Source organism: Chlamydotis macqueenii, chromosome 22, assembly GCF_036417535.1.
Source record: "Chlamydotis macqueenii isolate bChlMac1 chromosome 22, bChlMac1.mat, whole genome shotgun sequence".
Lineage (NCBI taxonomy): Eukaryota > Metazoa > Chordata > Aves > Otidiformes > Otididae > Chlamydotis > Chlamydotis macqueenii.
This window is the reverse complement of record NC_141577.1, coordinates 5,811,521-5,829,784: the sequence shown is the minus strand read 5'-3', so window position 1 is coordinate 5,829,784 and position 18,264 is coordinate 5,811,521. Positions and strand designations below refer to the sequence as shown.

The 18,264-nt window shown below is 50.9% G+C and overlaps 1 protein-coding gene across 10 annotated transcripts in view; it reads left to right on the top strand.

Annotated features, from left to right (window-relative positions):
* The first annotated feature begins 6,430 nt into the window (after positions 1-6,430).
* The window catches only part of SCMH1 (Scm polycomb group protein homolog 1), a 72,268-nt gene continuing 60,434 nt past the window's right edge, over positions 6,431-18,264 (top strand). For 5 of the 10 annotated variants that reach the window (XM_086764865.1, XM_086764861.1, XM_086764864.1 and 2 more), the window contains exon 1: positions 6,435-6,545. The gene's annotated coding sequence lies outside the window, so the exon portion shown is untranslated. Of the gene's footprint in view, positions 6,546-18,264 lie in introns of all 10 variants that reach the window. The other 5 variants (XM_086764862.1, XM_086764859.1, XM_086764863.1 and 2 more) reach the window with 4 other exon arrangements.

Sequence of the window (18,264 nt, the reverse complement as noted above, 5' to 3'; positions counted from 1 at the left end):
TATTCTGAAGGGAATAGAAAGGTGCCACACTCACTGGCAGGGTGATCCCAGCCAGCAGTCTCTGTGTCTGTTGCTTTGAAGGAGCGACAAGCTATTGGTCCAATTTTTAGGGAGGAAAAATTTGGTCAGAAAAACAGAATGGAGACGGAGACTTCTTGGGCAGACTTTTTTCAGATGCTCAGGGTGGTCACAACGTTGGGAGGAGAGCAATGGGAGTTGGAATCCCATCCTGTTTCACTGGAAAAGCAGGGGGGGGAAATAGTAAACCGATGATCTTAAATTCATACGTATGTGTCGAAGAGCAGCAAGGGCAAACAAATAGCAAGACATATAATAACACTGCCCATCGATCCAAGTTCGGTGAGTCCAAGGTGACCCTGAGTCTAAGCAATCCCAGAAATGCAACGGGTGATTTAAGAAAAGATGAACAAAACTGAATCAATAACCCAAGCTGTTTCCTTGTGCCAATGGTTTATTACGATTCCAAAAAGAAAAAATCTTTTGACTTGAAATTTTCTACAGTAATTTGAAAAGCAAAGCAGGCATTGTATTGGAAAAAAATGGCAAAAAGGAAAGGAGGGAGAAAGTGCAGCGGGATGACTGAACATGGGAACTTTCCCTACTGAATTAAACACCTCAAACAATTGATTCCAAAGGTCACATGAGGGGAAAAATATCTTAAAATATCTTTTTTTTTCTTTTTTTTTTTTTTTCAAGAGAAAATTGATGAAAATTTTCAGCCAGTTTAGTGTTCCCTTTGCACGCCAGGCGTCGCAGCACAAGGCTTGCAGATGTGATTTATATTCTCCCACATCCAGCTGCATCCGCAAGCGTCAGGAAGGATCCCTCCGCTCTCCTGGCACTGAGTAGCAAGTGACCGTGCCCCGGCTCTTTCACGTCCCTGCTGCTTGCTCCCACGTGGCGCCGGGGTGGATCAGAGGACTCTCAAGTCGCAAATCCCTACGGGAGGATAGGACGTGCAGTAGTTTGTGAAGGGTGCAAAGAGAAGAAACAAGGTACTAAGGAAAGTATTTGTGGCTGGTGGGATTAAAAAGCAACAGCAGGAAGGGTTTAAAATAAACTAGGAACAAAGGAAATTCAAACCCATGTGAGTCTCTTAGTAGACATAGGGAATTCATTAACAGCGGTAACAATTCAGGTGTTCAATAAATCTCCATATTCTGCTTTTGCAGAGAAACTGGTTTATTTTTCTTGTAATACCTACGGCTGATCAGGGATTTGCAAGACTGCTATTAGCAAAGAAATTTAAACCGCTCAAAATAAACTTATTTTTTACACCTAGGCCTGGATAACCCAAAACAGAAGCATCCTTACGGACTTGGTGGAGATAGAGAGCAGGCTCGGGAAACACCAGGCAGCTGCTGAGATAGGAAGGGTGCTGGTATTGAGCTCTCGTGAAAACATGAAATCAGAGAATTATGGGCCGGCTACTTTGATATCAGAATAACAGGAAGATGATATATATGGAGCCAAGCTTGGTGGGGTGCTAAGCAGCAAAGATGGCATGGATGGGATGCGCAATTGCGCTCAGGAAAGTGGAAAGTCTGGGAAAAAAGTTAGGAGTGAGCAAAGCAGACCCGAACTGCAGGAGTGATGCTTTAACAGAGGGGTTTTTGCCTAAATTTGGGTGCATATACTGGAGAGGAGTGGGGATGAACAGGGAGCGTGGACCCTGGGCACGGCATGGTGTCACCTTGGCACTTTGCACCCAGCTTGGTGGATGTCGAATGATGTAGCTGAAAAGAGCCATCAGAACAGGAGAAAGAGAAATGTGTTATAATGGGAAAATTGGTTACTTTGCCTCACAAAGAGATTGAAAAGGGAGGGGTTTGCATGGGTTTGCGGTGTGCAGCCTTCTTGCAGAGGATCACTCTGCAATCTGGTAGGGAAAGGCAAACAATTGGGAGATGAAGCCAGGCAATTTCCTGCTATCAGAAAAGCAAAGGTGATTTTCCAGTCCATGAAATCTTCAGAGCAAAAATAGACCCTTTTGGGAAGGCACGCCCCGGGTAAATTCAACAGCTGGTCTCAATATGAGACTGCTTTGGGAACGGGAACGTACAGGAGGTCCTGCAAGGTGATCTGCTGCTCATCGGGGCTTTCAGCTCTGTGAATGACCTTTCCTCCTGCCTTTTCAAGGCACGATAAGGAGATTCCCACCTCCCCTCTCCAAGGGAGACATCAGGTCAAACAGCGTATTGGTGAGAAAGCCAGGGTTAATGTGTGCACATGTTTCTTTAGATCATCCTCTGCATCCATCCCTCTGCCCTATTATTCACCTTTTTATTAAATATCAGACTCAGGATAAGAAGGTCATGGATCATAAGATGTTAGGCTTTTCTTATAGCGGAATATGGTCCACGTTTGCATCACCCATTAGAGATTCAGCATCAATTTCTGGTAGAAAACAAAGTTGATGATATAATGGGAACGTTTCGAATAGTGGGAGCCAGCCTGGGAGGAAGTTTGGTCCTGAGTTACTGAGAGGCATTAACCAGGGAGGAAGAGGGAGGGGAGAAGCACACACAGCAGGAGGATTTCTTCCCAGTCACGTCGCCTTATATTCCCCCACATTCTCTCCTTCCGAAGGTCCTGCTCCGGCGTGTCCGACACCACATGTACCAGGGTATCGGTGGCCTTTTGGAGCCGTTAGCTCCCAGCCGTTCCTTGTGCTGGCACTCGCCAAGAGCTGGCCCAAACCAGACTGCAAATGTGCTTGAGCTTTTTTGGCAACACTTCATAATAAATGGCAAGCCATTTCTACGGCTCGTTGCCATTGGAATATTAATCAAACTGAATTCCTGTGGTGCTCATATGGATGTCGTGTAAATCCTTCTGAACTTGGCTGCTGCTAACTCCAAATTAAAGTCAATGGAGAAATTTCTCTCCTGCCTCCATCTTTAGCTCTTGTGCATTTATTCCATTCCTGAAATCCTGATTATTGTGGAAATGAGGAAGTACCAGAGTTGATGAAACCCTTAAGGTGTGTTGATAATACTTCTGATTTTACAGGGAAGGTGCTGGGATGCCATGCTGATGGGCAGCACCACGGAGCCCTGATATGGCAGCGAACACACCTCTGTGTCCTTCCGTCATAACCAGGTACTCCACAACTTAAAACAACAGCCCTCACCAGCATTTCTAGCTGTCCATCCCCTCAACGTGAGTATTTGAGGAATAAGAGGTTTTCCAGGCCAGTGCTCGTCTTCACCAGTGGTCAGTACCACCATCCAGAAAAGGTCATGAGAAACCTACAAAGAGCAGTTCTGGAACAGCTCCTGCCCAACGAGTTATCTCCCCAGACCTTAGACATCCCACCCCGTTTGATGAGGTATATGTCTTTATTTACCATTTTCTGTGGGGACAAACAGGCAAAAACAAGTTGTATCTTGCTCTGAGAGTACTGATCCCTTTTGTTTCCTGAGAAAGGGGTTGAAGAGCTCTGGACTGGTTGCTGGACACCAGAAGTTAGCTACTGCCAGGTAGAAGCTCCTAGGGCAGGATCTGACGCCTTGCATAGCCTGGACCATGTCCAGGGTCTGGAGCAGGAGTGTTGGCGCCTACGTTCCGTTGCCTCTTGCCTTCAGTAGACGGAGGTCAGCCATCCATTTCTGCTCCTTGGCAATCCTCCTGTGGCCTTCAGCCCAGCACGGGAGAAGGCATCAACTTCCCCAGAGGAACAGGGAAGAGCACAGACACGGGCTGCGGTGGTTGCAAGACCTTCCTGCGAGGCTGCACCATGGGCAGCGGTGGGAAGGTCCCCGGTCCCCCACCTCGTTGCATGAGCAGAACTCTTGCTCGCTGGGTGCCTCTCTGCTCAGCATCAGTGCGGGTTCCTGGCCAGGACTGGAAGGCACCGCAGGTTTGGCAGTGGGCAGCAAACGGATGAATCATGGCTTTACCTTCCCTCCATCGCATGAAACAAAGCTGTGAGTAGGAGGCCCTGCATTTGGCAGAGCTTTCCCAGGCGCAGCCTTTCCAAGCTCAGCCAAGCCCTGTCTGCACCAGGGATGCCTCCTTCTGATCTTTTGCTTCACTTTTGACCTAAATGCACAAGCTTTCGTGTAATCTTCCAGAACAAGAAAGCACTCAGGGAGAGACTGGGATGTCGGCCATGTCACTACACGCACTTTGGAAAGGGTTGGGGTGCTTTCTCCCTGAGAAGGCTTGTCACACATGTCTGTGAGTCACTCCAAAGTGGTGTCTCCATTGTCTTGGTGAAATATTTGGGTCATGAGAAGTCGCTGTTACCCAGCAGGGATCCTTTAGATCCACTGACCATTCACACGAGCAGCTTTGAAGACGAGAACTGGATCTCCAGAACTCAATACATTACTTTTTTTTTTTTTTTCTCCAGGCAATCCAGCAAGCAGAGAGAGGACATGATCTCCTGTTCTGCATCCAGCGGCAGCACGACCTGGTCGCTATTTAAGGCGAATGGCTTTCTTCTTTAGTTGTGATACCTTGCAGTGGAAGTGGGGTCTTCAGCATGGCAAAGGCAGCAGACAGAATAATTGAGTAGAGCAAATGGGAACACCGTGTCCGGCTGGCTTCTGGTTGCACCAGAGAAGTGCTGGGTTTGTGCCTCCTGGCAAGGATGGGAGGTGGCTACAGTGGACAGAGGGTAGAGGGCTTGCGGGGAAGAGATGGTGGGTGGATAGATGGATAGATCAATACGGATAGATGTGTTGGTGAGGACAGACACGTGCAGCTGTGGTGGAGCTGTGTGTGTGGAGCTCCAAGGGAACGAAGGAAGACACCACTGATAAGGAGTTGTGCTGGCAAAGGTGGCCCTTGCAGTAGCCACGTGTCACATATGGGATGTGACACGTGTCACAGCTAAGGGCTGCTAGAGGATGTTTTTGGGGTACTGTGTGTAGGCTCTGATGGTTCTACAGGACAGAGGAGATGCACAGGGAGGTCTGTCTCTGGTCAGGAGACATCACCAGGGTTCATGGGTGCTTATGGGGATGACCTGCACAAAGGTCTCTCTGGATGTAAGCTGGGGATGGTGCCGTGAAGGTAATGAGATACGACGGTGGCATGAGAATCATAGAATCATAGAATGATTATGGTTGGAAAAGACCTCTAAGATCATCAAGTCCAATCATCATCCTAACACCACCATGTCTGCTAAACCATGTCCTGAAGTGCCACGTCTACACGTTTTTGAACACCTCCAGGGGTGGTGACTCCACCACTACCCTGGGCAGCCTGTTGCAGTGCCTGGCCACTCCTGCAGTAAAGAATTTTTTCCCAATATCCAACCTAAACTTCCCCTACCACAACCTGAGGCCATTTCCTCTCACCCTATCACTTGTTACTCGGGAGAAGAGACCAACACCTGCCTCCCTACACCTTCCTATCAGGGAGTTGTAGGGAGCAATGAGGTGTCCCCTCAGCCTCCTCTTCTCCACACTAAACAACCCCAGTTCCCTCAGCTGTTCCTCACAGGACTTGTGCTCCAGACCCCTCACCAGCTTCGTTGCCCTCCTCTGGGTGCGGTCCAGCACCTCAGCGTCCTTCTTGTGCTGAGGGGCCCAACACTGCACACAGCATTCGAGGGGCGGCCTCACCAGTGCTGAGTACGGGGGCACGGTCACTGCCCTACACCTGCTGGCCACGCTGCTCCTGACACAAGCCAGGATGCTGCTGGTCCTCTTGGCCACCTGGGCACACTGCTCATGTTCAGCCGGTGTCAACCAGCACCCCCAGGTCCCTTTCCGCTGGGCAGCTTTCCAGCCGCTCTTCCCCAAGCCTGCAGCGTTGTGTGGGGTCGTGACCAAAATGCAGGACTTGGTCTTGTTCAACCTCAGATCCTTTTCGCCGCGAGCCAAAGGCGTCTTACTCTGCCTGGGGGGGGTTGGGGGCACTGGGGGCACCCGGTGTCTCTAGCTGCAAGGGTGCAGCAGGGCTGCGCGCAGGGTGAGGTCCTGCTCGGGGTGGGATGAAAGGGAAAGTTTGGGGGGTGTCTGTCCCGTGGCCTGGCTATGCTGCACGGGGTCTACCCCGGTCCTGGGTGTTTACAGTGGGGCCTGAGGCCGGTCCAGGGCCGTCCCCGGTGGGGATCCAAACACGGGTGGACATCACTCTGCCGTACCCAGAGGGTCTGTGGTGGGCGCTGGGGCTCCGTTCCCAGGCTGAGGATCACAGTGAGGGTCTGCCCTGACCCCAGAGGGTCCCGGGTGGGCACAGCAGGGTCCGTTCCCAGGCTGGGGCTCACGGTGGGGGGGGTGGGCAGCCCCGTGCCCAAAGTGTGGGGACCGGTGGGCACGGCCTGGGGCCGCCGGGACCCTCAGTGACGTGCGGCTGGAGTTCGTGAGGAATGAGCCGGGCCGAGCCGAGCCGAGCTGCCCCGAGCGTGGCGCGGCGGCGCCGTCCCGGGCGGCAGGGGGCGGCGCGGTGCCGGGCCGGGCCGGGCCGGGTCTGTCCGCGCTCCCTCCCCCGCTCCCCGCCTTCCCTGCGCATCGGAAACATGGCGGCGGCGAGGGACTGAGCAGCCCCAGCGCTCGGCGGCCGCGCAGGTGAGGTGGAGGGCGGCGGGGGCGGGCGCGGTGCGCTACGGCCTGGCACGGCGAGGCGCTGCCGGAGGCCGGGCGGCGGTCGGGTGCCTAGGCCCCGGCGGCGGCCGCGCGGCAGGCCCGGCCCGGCCCGGCCCGGCGCGGATCCCGCCTGTCAGCGCGGCCCGGGCCGCGGTGGGTGCGGGCCGGAGGCGGCCGCCTGTCACCGCCGACACCTGTTGGGCCCCGTCAGGGCCCGGCCCGGCCTCTTCCCCCGGGGCCTCTCCAGAGGCGCCGAGACTCCCGGCCAGCAGAGGGGCAGAGGCCCGGGGGGTCTGCGCCGGCCTCCCGTGGGCCTCCTGCTCCTTCCCGGCTGGGTTGTGGCTACCGGTAAAGCAGCTACGAGGGGCTTTGTTGTTCTTCCAGGTGTTCCCGGGCAGGGCTCGACCGGGACGGGCCGGCCAGCACGGGGTGGGACGGGGTGCAGCAGCTCGCCCAGCAGCGCCGGGCCACGGTTGTCGTGTTCACCCGAAGGCCTGGCAGCGGTTTTTGCGGACCGCCTGAGCCAGCCCTGCTCCCCGGCGCAGTTTATTATCTGCCGGACGCTCCTTGCATGAAAAAGGGAAGAAAGACCGAGCTGCTGGAGGATTTGCAGGAGGTGGCCCCAGCCTGCGGGTCATGCCCGGGGAAGGTTGGTGTCCTTCCCTCCCCACGAGCCCTTTCGGAGGTCAGTGAAGCCCTCCTGTCACCGTGGTGTGTTCTGGAGACGCACAGCGATGCTCTGAGCAGGACCCGCCGCCGGGTCGCTGCTGTTGGAGATGTCAAGGACAATCCCGGCCACCGGACAGAGAAACCCCATGACCAGCGTCCCCAGGGAAACGTCTGCGCCTCCCTGGCAGCCCCCTGAGCTGAGCGCTTGTATAGAGCTGTGAGCGAGACAAGATTTGAGCTTTTCATGCACAGTAAGATGTTTAAAAATAAATACAGTGTCAGGCTGGCTCCTGCAGCACGTCATTCTGGTTTAATCCGCAGGCTCTTTGAAGCTCCCGTGTAAAACTGGGGCAGCAGTTCGGAGTCCTGGTGACTAAAGATAGAGAATCTAAACAGGCGACCTGAGTTTAGGATGCACTGAGCAGCTTGGCTCCCTTTCGCCTCGGATGTGCTAGGTTCAGCAGCTGAATACTAAGCTAATTATTTCCATGGGTAAAGTCAGGATGTGGAGACCCAGCTCTGGGGTGTCCAGCTTTGATTTTTGGCTCTGTTTCTGTTTACTGTTGTTGTTTATAGTAAACACCGTGCACTGAGTGGCTGAGAACAGCCATGTGGTATCTCCTCTTTGGCAGCCAGTAATATTGGGGAAAAATATTCTCCCACCTCAGCTCAACCGCCTGAGCGACAGCGTGCGGCAGGCTGTACTGAGGCTGCTGGCAGAGGGATGGCCCCCTCTCCTCCTCCTCTCCACCCTCCTCTTCTCTTACCTTCACACTTCTGCTGGCTGGGCTGTGGTGTCCCCATGCTCCTGCTGGAAATATTTGGAGTATGGGATGGTGGTTTCGTGCCTCCCTTGTGCTTTGTAGCAAGCACTGGCTTGTGGCTTGGCGCTGATGTGGGGGAATAAAACTCGGCTCGTGTGGGGCTCAGCTCAGGACAAACTGCTGTGAGCTGCAGCCTTGCAGGACGTGCGGCTGGGTAGTTCAGGATCTGCCCAGTAGATGGTATGAAAATGCAGACAGAAATAGGAGGCTGCTTTACAACAGGGAAGAGGGAAATATATTTCTGTGCTGTTTAAAGTATTTATTTTATTAAAAGTTAAAGTGTGTTTTATTTGAGAGGGAGATACTGACCTTCAGTCCTCCTGTTTCACTGTTTACCTCCTAGGAAGCAATAAATCTACATCTTGATAATCTGCTTTTTAGTTCTGTATTTGGTATTAAATAAATTGGGTGATTAGCTAATTAAAAGAAAGCAAATGCAGAGTTTGGAACAGGAGCACGAGTGGCATCCCCAGCAAGTTGAGAGCCTGTGCCCCCTGGTTTTCCTGTGGCTAAAATTTTTATAATGTTCAACTCCTGAATCACTTCTCTGGAAACTTGATGAATTTTGCAGTTTGGTGCCTTTAAACGAAGGATGCTGTTAGGGTGTAACATGATGTTACTCATCAAGGACCTGCATTTCAGATGAGGATGTGAGTGATCTGGGGGTTGTCCTTGCCGTGTATCTAATTTGAAGGAATCTCTGAAGCTTTGTCTCGTAGCCCCAGACACAGTTTGTCTAGGGAGGACCTCCAGAGACCTTGTCGCCGTTTCCCAACCCCGGGGTAAGATCAGGTACACATCTAAACCCTTCCTGAATAATGTTTCTTCTTTTAAGACTCTTCCTGCTGGCAATTTCACATCCTGTGCAGATGTACGCTGGCACTCGGGGCTCCTCACCATTAGAGAGATTTTTATGGTGTTTAATCTGAATCTTTGTCTTGCACGTTAAGCCTGTTCCTTCTTCTCTGATCTCCAGGGCCTGTGGAGAACACTCTACTCCCTACACCTTGGCAGCTCAATTGAAGTATTTCAAGACTTTGTTTTCTCTTCCTAAGCTGAACAAGCTCTGTTTCTCTGCTCTTTTAGCATGGGCTTGTTGTCTGCTCAGCTGATCTCTGCCCCCTTTCTGGACCCTGCTGTCGATCCACGCTTTCCTTAAAGCACTGTGTAGACTGGGCTTGGTAGGACTGTGCTAGTTGAGCTTCTGTGGAATAGTTGTAATAAGTGGGTCCAAATGACCCCATTTTGGGTGCTGATATGTGAAAAAGAATGCAGATCAGGCGTTTGCATATTTGTGTGTTGAACCGTGCGTTTGTGGCAAAGGACTTGGCGTGTGCTCGGTGAACTCCTGGAGTAGCAAAACCTGGAGTAGTGTGCTAGTGGTGTGGGCTCGGTGCTGGTGTAAATTAAAGCTTGGCATGTTTGGGTCTCTTAACGCCGTAATGTTTGCATCTAGCCCCCTGTCTTTTTTCCTTTTCTTTTTCTTGGCTGCAACTGAAATTCAGTTTGTGATGAGACAGGCGGATTTTGAGTCATTTACTCGTCCGTTTATGTTTGAAAAGTTTCCTAACAAGATGGCCAGGAGAGGCCCAGGAGAAATGAAGCAAGAGGCTTTGAGGACAGAGCAGCAGCTCCGGCTGCCAGCTTCTTTTGCAAGGTGGTTAATCTCCTGGATATATTTATATTTTAGATAATTCAGAAACTTGCCAAGGTAAAAATCATCCCCGCGATGAAACTCTCAGTGTAATGGAACTGTAGCTCTGACCCCCTCCTTCACCCCAGCACTACGCCCTGGTGTGGCACGTGCACCCCAGGCTGTGTGACATGAATAATGTTTCGTCTCACTTTATTTGCAGGATGACAGCATCAAGTCCTAAAGGAAAGTGCCTTTTTTTTTTTTTGGTTTTTTTTTATGCACATGTAAATAACTCCTTTGTTCCCAAGCTTAAATATCTAACAGTGGAAACTTTTATAACATGCTTGCTCAACGTTTCAATTGATAATGCAAGTCTGAAGGTAGCAGGAAGCACACAAACTCTTCCATCTGTGTCACCAAGTCCCACCGGGCTTGGAGCAAACAGGACTTGTCCATGTCTTAACGGCCTGAGCTGGTGGTGTCAAAACAGTATCTGGTGGGGGCTGCTGAGCACTGGAGATCAGCACCACCCCTTGTTTGCGAAACTGTGCTCTTTGCCGATGGTCCTGCATAGCGGTCTCCATTAACGGGAAATTTCAGAGGTAGCTTCCATTGTGAGCTCTCACCAAGCAGAAGAGCTCACAATCACAGGGACATCGCTGCAGCCTGGCCGGTGCTGAAAAATTTAATTCCCAGAGATTTCCATCTGCATTACATTTCCTTAATAAAACAGAGTAATAGTTAGCTCTTTCACGAAGGTTTCTGGCAGAAAACCTCTAGCAGATTTAGACGCCGTGATACGCAGTATTGCAATCTGCAGGGTTCACTCAGACACCTACCAAATGTTTCTGCGACTGCAGCAGGGATTGAAGCGGCGTTTGTGTCCGTGCTGCTGTTCTCGCTGTGCATAGTGTCGCGGTTTTATGCAGACTCGTCCTGAGCAAAAGTTAAAGAATTTGGCTGTGAACTGAAGGAAAAGATGCACGTCCGTTTTGCTGCCTCCGCCGTTTGCACGGCAGCCTCGTCCGACAGGCCAGATGGATGGGGTGAAGCCTTATCCTGCTGCAGAGGACTCTACCAGCGCTTGTCTTCCTGAGATCTGACGTTACCGGGAGCAGTAAGTCACCCTTGCAGCTCTGCTGTCTGGTGGGTAACTGGTCACTGGAGATAAGGAAAGGAGAGCAGAGATGAGTCGATACGGCCATTGGCAGCACAAGAGAGCTGATGTGAGAGAGTAGGGTTGTTCAGCACAGGACTGGTTTTGTTTTTTTTCCCCTGGGACAAGCTCGTGTTCTGAAATACATACACCCCTCTCCATTTCTTGCTCAGAAGTTTTTTTTTTTTGGTCTGTGTTGCAAATCGAGTGGTGTTAGCACCAGTCAGAAGCCTACCGCTTTTTGGAGCTGCCTCCTCCCAGCCAATATGCTCCGAGTTACCCAACTTCAGTTAGCTCTTACGTTTTCCAGACTGACACAGTGTGAATGGTCCAGAAACCTCCCCGTGGCTCCGTTTTGTTTTTAACGGAAACCATAGCAGTAAATGCCAGTGGAAATTTGTGAAGCTCTGTCTTTGCCCGTTGAGAAACACGTGATTTCTCCCCTCTCCTGGCCCTTCCAGTGTTGCACGGGACGCTGGGTCAGGTCCCTTCTCCTGGATCTTGTGGCGAGGGAGCAAGTTTGGCTCACATTGCTGGAGCTACATCTGCTGTGGTTTGCTTGGGCGTGTGGGGGGTGGGCGCACCCTTCTGAGCTCCCTCGGGGTACTGCTGATCTTTGGCTCCAGGGAAAGGTCCCGCTGGGAAAAGCGGGAATTTGCTTCTAAGGGGGAGCTGGAGAACGCTTGTGCTGTTTCTTTCAGTTTAGTGTTGGCAGAGCACTGCGCAGGGTGGAAAGCCCAGCGTTGCTTCAGCCTGCAGCTGGTTTGCGCTGAGCAAGCCACGATTTCTTTGGATGCTGTTCGCAATCGCCTTGCCTGCCTGGAAGAGGCAATGCTGCAACGCCTCTCGTGAGCCAGCGCCCGGTGCCGGCTTTTAACCGCCCTGACCTCCCCTTGTGCGAGGGCCACACCTTGTCCCCTGCTCCTGGGCCTCTTTTTCCCTTCCCTCGTTTTTCAAGTAAGCCCCTGCCTCCTCCCACCGCTCTGAGCCCTCTCTGCCTACGTTTGGAGCGGAGGGCCATGCGTCCAGCTGCGTCTCCAGCAAGCAGGGGGTTCTTGTGTTCCCTCTCCGCTACCTCCTGGTTGCTGGTGGTCAGAGGGCCTCCCTGGGCCGCCTGCCAGAGCCTGCCTGCTCTCCCTGTGTCCCCTGCAGCCCACGGAGGAGACCGGCAGCCCGCGAGGAGAGCCCTTAGGAACCCGGGCTGGGCTGGACACACGTCGTGGAGGGACGAGGATGAGCAACGCTTCTCCAAGGGAAGAACCGTGGCTCCCGTTAGCATAAACAGCCGTCCTGCAGCCGTGCTGCTCTGTGTCCCTGAAACTGGCCGGTCTCCAGAGGTGACTGCGTTAGGGTGAGGTTGGCTGCCCAAGCTCAGGTTGGACGTGCCGGGTGGGCTCTGCAGTGTGTTCGGGCATCTCCTAGCAGGCGCTCCCCTCCCTGCTGCCAGTGCTGTAAAGTGCAGTGCCCTCTCCTCCCTGCTCCCCTCTTTTGCCGGAGCATGGCCTTTCCTGCCCCAGCAGCATGCTTAAGGTAGGAGAAATTTCTGCTTTACGCACACAGAGCGTTATTTAAGGGAAGGCGCAGCAAGCAGACAGAAGAGCTGATGAAGTCTGATGTGGACCGAGGAGGAAGTAGCACCAATTCCACTTTCTAAAAATAAGTCAAGCGAATGTTCCTGCAGCCAAGAGGCTGCCACTCTCTGTACGCTGAGTTTGTTTGCTTTTTTTTCTTTTGTTCTGTCAAATTTTAAAAAAAAATATGCTGCAGCCCATCAAAATCCTGCAGTGGCTGTGTGATCAGATACATGCTTATGAAGAAAGTCTTGGTTATTTCAGTGTTTCTGGAAGTGACCTTGAAGGATTACCTACACGTAATGTTTCCTAGAGGTTTGTCTAAGCTGTTCTTAAAGATTTCCAATGATGATGATTCAGACTTTCCTCGGCAATCTACTCCAGTGCCTGACTGTTCGGGTGATTAAGGAGCTTTGCTTGATTTCAGGCTGGTATTGCTGCACTTTAACCCCGTCGTTTTGACATTTCACCTTCTCTCTTGCTGACTACCAAAGAGAAGAAAAATTCTGTAAATGTAAAAGCAGTCATTTGTGTAGACTTCGATCTTCCTTTCAACCTTTCCCTTCTGTGTTCAGAGAGCTGCTGCTGGCTCTCGTGCCCTGCTGCGTGTTTAATTACACATGTGGCAGCCGGGAAGCCCTGGTCCCGAATCCTCGTGCTGAATTGGCCATAACTAACAGTCCTTGATCTGTACTGATGTCAGTGAGAATGTGGTGCTTGAAAACTTGCGTTTCATTAAAATTGTATATAAGGAGTTCCCCAGTTGTCTCATACTTCTGTAGCAAAATGCACATCTCAAACATCCCTCCCATCTAGGAGGGAGCAGAATATTGTTCTCTGTCACAGGGTGGGTTTGATCTCCTTTGCCTGTGGTTGAATGTTTTAAGAAATTGCATTTGCTGTGGAAGTTCACAACCTGCAGCTAACTTCCCATCCCTTTCCATGCTACGAGGGGTCTTCCTAATAACGTCAAGACGTTATCATAACATTTCTTCATTTCAATCATTGATAAAATTGTTATGATGCATTTCAGGGAGAGACCTACAGTTGAAATAGGCTGTGATTTCGTGGGTTTTCTTTTTCAGAAAGGGGAAAAAAGTGATGAGGCACTTCCAAATTCTTTCCTGGGATAACAGTTACTGCTTCGCGAAGCCCGCATGGGCTGCAGTGGGGTCCTGGCTGTACAGCAGTAACAATATTGAAGCTCTCTGTGTTGCACAAAGATTTCTGTAACGCAGTTATCCTGTTTCCACGCTGTATTTTCTAGCCACTAGTAACTGCTAATTGCTATCTCAGGGGCTCATCTGTTTTCCTGGATGGCGTTTTTGTACTGGCAGTGTGTGACTGTTCCTGCAGCCCTGCAAGGAGAGACTGCGGCAACAAACGTGCACGATGCCTTTACAGTGCCCCTGCCCTGCTATCTGCCCAGCTCCTGGAAATTGTTGCCGCTGTGGTTTTTAGTCTCATTACGTATTAAACCTCATAATTTTATTTCCATTTTGCTTCTGCAGAAGTCCTTGGTGAAACTTTTCACTATTATGTTGTACCTGGAGCGCGTTCGTGTTGTCAGGTGTTTGAATGCTTCTGGTGGCTGGATGTCTCTGCAGCCTGCTAGGAAATGCCCTTCTGTGCGTGCGTGCGCTAGCTTTCCAGACCTGCGAGATTGCTGAAAGGTACCTGGCAGGTGGAAAGCAATATCCCGGCTTTTTGCTGGGTACCAAGCCCTGTGCGAGGCAGCTCTGAACCAGGAGCCTTGTAGCTGCGTGGCACTGCGTTAGGGCTGGGCAGCGGTGTACTGATTGCAACTGCATGGTTCCAGCTCAGAGTTTCTGATGTCTGCCGAGCTTGCACCTGCCTGCAAAAAGACTGTGGAGACATCCTCGTCATCAGCTCGCGTCCGGAGTTGTTAGACTATTAAAGAAAAGAACTCTTCAGGCAACGCAGCATAATTAAAAAATGTTTTCAAGTGGAGGTCTCCATTAGAGTATCAGCTACAGGTGGAAGACTGAAAACTCTGCTAATGCGGTCGTGTTGTTTTACATCTCTGTTTGCAGTTCTTGCTGGTTCAGTAGAAGTGTAATGCTTTGTTCCCAAGTTGTTCCCTAGGTGGTGGAAGTTTACATCTTTCCAGTTTTGGTGCTATTGGTATTTCTGTTCTTGTGTGCAGGTTACTTGGTAAAATCCTTTCTCTTTTCTGTAGCAGAATATCTGCCGTACCTCATGTTATGTGCGGTTGACATGGCACCATCCAGAAGATAAGTGGTGACTGATTGGCCACAGGTATCGGCTCTGACCAGCGAGGCCACCACCTTGCTGCTCACCTGGAGCCCTTGATCCTTACCACAGGGGAAATCAGCCGTAGCAGATGGCCAGTCCTCCTGGCTTGTCACGTGTCTCCAGAGGTGAAGTCCATGGTGTCATTTCTGCAATCTCAAAATGGAGGTTTTTGGGTGACCGTAAAATGCCGCACGTCCCCCAGCATGGCAGGAGGTAGCGGCTCGCTTGACAGTGAGTTGCCTCTGCCCCAGGCAGGGCAGGAGGAACTGATTCCCTCTGGGCATTATCCAGGCCCCACACTGTAAATCTGGGCGGTCCCGTTGTGGTTCCAGCATTACAGTGAGGCTGAGGGATGGCTCTGTTGTCTTGGCTCGTTTGCCGTCACCGTGAGCTTCGTTCTCCTCTTGTGCGTTGCTGGCACAATTTCTGGTTGTGTGTGTGCTGGCGTGTATTCAGCGTTCCCCGCTGTGCCTGACCAGAGGACTGCGCTGGGTCTGTTCAGTTATTTCATATTGTTGTCAGCTGGAGAATCTGTAAATGCCCTGTGCTGTTTTATGGCTCTATAAGCTGTACAAAATGTCCAGCAGGTAGTTTAATGTCTAGCAGATACGGTCTGTAAGAGTGCGTTTTTTTCATTAGCTCTTTGGCAGACAGTGAGCATACTTTCATAGCTGCAGGATGGACTTTGGGTTGCTTGTGGTCGTGACTTTTTATTTTTTTTTATATTGGCGTCTACTGCAGGTACATGTTGTTGCCAAAATCAGAGATTTCATAGTGTCTTGTACAGACAACAGTGAGAGCCTCACAATATATTTTTTAGTTTCTCAAACTCTTGGCCCCTCAGGAATGTAAAGCAGCCTAACTTTTTCTTTACATAATTAAAACCAATCTGTTCAGGGTTGCTTGCAGGAACTGGTTAGTGGTTTTTCCTCTCTGGGAGTAATCCTCTTGAGATAATATTTCTGTGTGCTGCTAGATTGTTCTTTCTTTTCTTGTTAAAATTTACAGAATTTTTGATGGGCACTTGTTAGAAGTTATTTGTATCCAGACTTTGCAGCCTGTAGAGGATATTTCACCTATTTCAGTAGATTTACAGTTTTGCCTCCTGGGATTTTAGCTCCTTAAGGCACAGATGAGGCCAGAGTTAGACATAGGATAAAAATAGAAGCAGTAATTAATACCCATCCTCGGTGAGCCTGGCTCTTCTCGTCTCTCTTGACATGTTGCACTGCTGCAATTTCCTTTTCCTAAGAAACTGTTGAATTAATATCTCTCTACATGAGTGAGAAAATAAAACAAACGCTTGCTTCCTGCCCTGGCATGCCGTTCCCCGTGGGGTACAGCGAGTTTCTGTGAGCTCTCTTCTCCCGTGCAGCCCCGTTGCCCTGGCAGGTGCTGCTGGGCTGGAGGAGGCCGGGCAGCAGCAGTGGTGGCACAGCCTCTCCCTTCGCTCTCCCAGGCAATGCTCCTTCCCTCTGCCAGGGACTGGGTTATCTCTCTCTCCACGTTCCAAGCGGCAGAGGTTGACTCCTATTCAGCTCTAGCAGGGGTAAATCCAGGTTTGTGTGGCTCTGCTCCCTACCATGAGGGTTCTGATTTTTTTTTTTTTTTTTAGTTTCTTTTGCAGATAGGGCAGATCAGTAGGAACTTTTTCTCGTTTTTCCTCTGTACAAGAAGAATCAGCTGCTGGGAGTGTTGGAGGGAAGAGCCTGACTCTGAATCTGGCCGTACCTGCTTGGCAGGGGAGACCCTGCATTTTGTCACCCTGAGGATACGTATGCTAAAGGGATCATCTTACCACGCCTTCTCTGAGAAGCCAGGTGCAGGAGGGCAGAGAGAGTTGTCTTTGGCAGGGCTGGGAAGGTTGGCTGCGTGGTTGTTGAGTCAGGGACAGGGTTTTGTACGCAGATCTCTGAAGAATTCACCCTTGAGTGTGACTTCAGTCATGGGCCCTCCCAGTGCTGCTTGCCAGTAAGGATGTGCCTGTGTTGGTGCTGGAGCCCAGGAAGTTCAGAAATGCTTAATGCCAGAGAAGGTCATTACTTTGTGCTGGATGAGGGAAGAGAGCACCTTAGAGATTGCTTTGATACCACATGAGGCTTAAGGATGAAAGTTTTCATCTTGTGTATTTTCCCAAGGGTTATTGCTAGGCTTTCTGTTTAATTGTTCAAATGGGCTATAGAAGGCAAGCAGAATACGGGAAAGTGCAATTCTAGGTGTATGTAACCATCATCGCCCCCCACATCTCCAGTATTTTAGCTTTCGAGTGGTGATTTTGTCCCTTACCTTTTCCTCAGGGCTGGTTTGCTCTTGGCTGCTCCCTGAGCTCTCGGCTCCCGCCCTGCCACGCCGGTGGTCACCTTGCCCGCTGCCTGGCCCGGGGAGCACGCCCTTCCGCCGGAGCGCTTGCGAGGTGCGGGTAAGGGAAGGCAGCCATCACCTCCTTCCCCTCTCTTCTCCAGGCTTTCCTCATTTACATTTCTTTTGTGTCCCCTAATTACCATCCCTTTGGTTTTTTTATTCCCCTCTCAAGCTGCCTTTCCCTGCGTATGGTCTCCTGAGGATGTTATGCTGAGACTTGATTAAGTATCAAGTTATTAGATTACTGGAAATAGTTAATGCAAAATATTCTGTCAGGAATTCTCACATCCAGCTTGCAGCGTCCTTACACAGTCTGTCATGACATTTCCGATAGAGGCACAGCTGGAAGTCAGGCTTTTCTTTCTGGATTCCCTCCTGTGTACCCTTGCTAGGGACATGGGGGTATATTATCTTCCTGGAGTTCAGGTACATTCATTTCATTAATTCGTGTTACAAATCATGTGTCTATTTATCTACCTGGTACTTCCTTCCCGTATCTCCCGTCCCGTAAAGATCTTAGTTTTTGGTAAGACACACTCCAGAAGAAAATAAGTATAAGGTCGATGAAGCAGTTTTTTGTAGGATATGTATACTGGGTGTTGAACGGAGACCTGTGGAGGGTTTACACACTGGGGTGCATTTCTGGGGCTGCGTACCTCGTGTGTGTAGTTGCTGTCTGGAAAAGCAGTCATGACTGTGGGAGGGGTGCTGTGTTAGCCCGTCACGTGGCTGCGAGACAGGGTTGTGCCTCTGTTACAGAGATATAGAAACCATGCACTGTTTTTTTTTTTGGACCTCCGTTTAAATTCGTATTTAAAGACTTTGAAGCATCCTATTGTGTGCTTTTGTGTGGGGTGACTTTGTAACCGTCATGGGCAGAATCCCATTTCAAGGTCTTCTGTAAGCCATCTGCTTTCATTAATAGCTTTTGGATTTGGCATGCGGCTCCGTGCGGATTAAAATAGCCACACTGCTGCAAAACTTTCTTTACTGCCTGTGTCGGTCTGGCCTTTCCACTGAGCCTCCACAGGTGGGGCGCAGCCTCACTGGAGAGGGTGCTCTGCGTTGCACCTCGCTCTCAGTGCGTGCCCTCCGGCTTGTCCCCAGGCGATGGGGGATGCGTGACCCAGCACAGGGGCGTGTTGGGGTGCACGGTATCTCTGCGCTTTTCCTTGCTCCTGGGATGGCTTTGGAAGGAAACCCCGGT